Source organism: Corvus brachyrhynchos, unplaced genomic scaffold (genome assembly GCF_000691975.1).
Source record: "Corvus brachyrhynchos isolate BGI_N302 unplaced genomic scaffold, ASM69197v1 scaffold32, whole genome shotgun sequence".
Taxonomy (NCBI): Eukaryota; Metazoa; Chordata; class Aves; order Passeriformes; family Corvidae; genus Corvus; species Corvus brachyrhynchos.
In genome coordinates this window covers 10,712,477-10,715,515 of record NW_008237919.1, presented here as the reverse complement: position 1 = coordinate 10,715,515, position 3,039 = coordinate 10,712,477, and positions in this window count along the sequence as shown.

Sequence of the window (3,039 nt, the reverse complement as noted above, 5' to 3'; positions counted from 1 at the left end):
TAATCGTAAAATACCTTGGCTGCAAATAACAATGCCTTTAACAGCCCTCTTCAAAATCATAGAGGCAGATATACAAAGAGAAGAAGAGAGCAAAACCTAAATACTCAAAGACAAAGCAAAGGTTAATTCTTTCATGCCAAGTCTTACACTCAGAAATCTGAACTATTTCCTGTTGAGTGTCCACAGAACCTTCTTTCTGATACTGGCCATAGTGAGCATATCAGCACTTTCCAGGCCAGTGCTACATAGGATGAGATAAACAGGCTTCAGTTCCCAGGAGAGAAATAAGTGTTAGGCACCTGACAGGAGAAAGTGTACGGTGCTGAGAAATAAGAGAGCAAAATGAGTCGGAATTTTATTGATCCTTTTTCCTGCTCACTCAGCTTTTATTACCCAAAGGTGTGAACTAACCTGTAATGATAGAAGATTAGTCTTCGCTTTCTTTCAAACAAATCCACTGAGTATTCTTGAGTGACAGACTACTTAGAATCATAGAATAGTTTAGGTTGGAAGGGACTTTAAAAGGCATCTAGTCCAACCCCTTGCAATGAGCAGGGACAGTTTCAACTAGATCACGTTGCTCAGAGGCCCATCCAACCTGACTTTGAATGTCCCCACCTCTCTGGTGGCACCAACTGTGCCAGTGTTTCATCACCCTTATAAAACATTTCTTCCTCATATCTAGTCTAAATCTACCCCCTCTGAGTATAAAAACTGTACCCCTTGTCCTATCACAACAGGTCCTACCAAAAAGGTTGTCTCCCTCATTGTTTTAAGTCTTTTAAGTGTCAAAAGGCCACAATGAGGTTTCCCTGGAGCCTTTTCTTCTCCAGGCTGAACGACCCTGCCTGTCTCAGCCTGTCTTCACAGTGGACGTGCTCCATTACTCTGGTCATTTTTGTGGTCTTCCTCTGGACCCACTCCAACAGGCCCAACTGGTACTTGCAAGGGACTTGTAAGGTAGTGTCATCAAAGCAGTTGTTTTTAAGAGAAATATCTGAAAACTTTCTTTCCAGATGGGTACCCAAAGAGGCCTGCTGACTGGAAAGTGCCAACTCAGTGGGACACAGGCAGTAACTGGTTCTGTACTACAGTGGGCACCTAAGGAAGAAGGTGAACGGGCAGTTGGAGGTGCTGGGGAGAATCAGAAGGCTGCTTGCCACAGCTGTCTTGAAGAGGCTTAGGTTGGTCTGTTACAGATATCATCCTCCCATCATAAACTGCACCAAGTGTTCCAGTACAAAAACTAACAACTATTTGGTAAAAATAAAGTGGCAAAATCGCAACCATTAAATGACAAAATTAAAATTCATTAAAGAAAAAGCCCAACAGAACCAGAACATTCTAGAATAAAATATGCTATCTGTAAAACCTTGTCTAAAAGTATTCCTGCCCACATAGTACATTAAAATGCATTATTGAAGATATGCTAGTACAGTGTGGAGAGATACAGAGCATGCTGTGTTTCTTGAGCCATTCGGTCAGGGCCCTTGTGACCAAGACAGATATTAATTCTAAGCAGACTGTCAGGGGTTGCTGGGGTCCGTTTTGTCAGGCTGCCTGGGGACCCAGTTCATAACGAGTTGCCCTGTTAGAGCACTGTACCTCCTTAGCAACCCTGTGAGATCTCGTATGCCACACTCACTCTTCAAAGTGGATGGGTTAGGGTTTAATTAAATGGGACTTTGGTATGTAGTTGTAGGGCAAGCAAGGCTGGCTGGTCAGTCACAAAGCATCTCTGCCACTGTGGTATTAGCAAATGCTTATGTGGTCAGACACCAGGGAATTCCTGAGAAGCCATGCATGTCCAAAGCTGTGGTGGTGACACTGTGGGGCTCCCACAGTGACGGGTGCAACAATTGCTCAGCACCTTGTTATGCTCTGTCCATTCTCACCAGGCACAGCAAGCTATTTTGGCTGTAGATAAATGACTACTAGGTAAAGCAAATACAAGGCTCCTCAAACATCAGGGGGTTGGAGGACACGGCACTTAGAGACATGGTTTAGTTATAGACTTGGTAGTGCTAGGTTAGTTTTTGGATTTGATAAACTTAAGGGTCTTTCCCAACCTAAATGATTCTGTGATTCTATGAAAAGTAGAAGTAAGACAAACCTAGAACACAAAGTAAAAATGTGTTTTTCTGCCACCCTTTAATCACGCCCTCCTACTAAGCAGAATTTGCATGAAGGAGGATCTTTACTCATTTTCAACATCTTTTTAAATGTTCTGTGAAGCAGACCTTAGATGCTGAGCTGGAGACATTAAAACACTTAGAATATGTCTCACCATTAATTAAACATGGGTCCAAGCCTGTTGTCTCAGACAGTAATATGTATTTTAAAAGTAAACCCTTAAGCCCAGTAAGTGGTTGCCTCAGGACAGCCTGAACACAATCAGCACCAGGTTCTCATTAATTTGTTGTGGATACTTTAGGCATGAGCAGGACTGTGTATACTACAGTGTTGTCTTTCAGCAGATCATTCTGAGAGCAGTGTAGGCACTTCAAAATACAGCAACCTACAAATACTAGCACTGCAGATGGAAAGCACACCAGTCAGGACTCGACTAGCTGTCAAACATGCACTTCACTCTGTGGTACACGTGTAAGGTTTGCAACTCCACCCTCTCTCTCCCCTCTCTCTCTGCTGTTCCCAGAAACAAAAAATTCCCAGCAAAGCATCTTCAACTTAGAATAAAATTGTATTTCAGTGCAATTATAAAAGATAAAGGTATGTATTCAGAGCAAGAGTGCAGAAAGTTACTTCCACAAGTCAACTTGCTAGTACATATTCATGCTGACATGAGAGTATATGAAGGTAAACTGGCTTGCCAGGTTCAGATGTTTGTTGGCCTTCATTCCAGTATGTGTTCTGTTGAGGTTAAACTTCATTCTGTGTTCAAGGGTTTAAGAACTGCGGTTTAAGAATGTTGGGGTCCCTCCCCCGCCGTGTAGCCCTGGGAGAGGGGCCCTGAGGGCACAGACACGGGGTTTCCCTGTCCCTGCTCAGCCTCGTTCCCATTGGTTGGTTTGTGTTCCC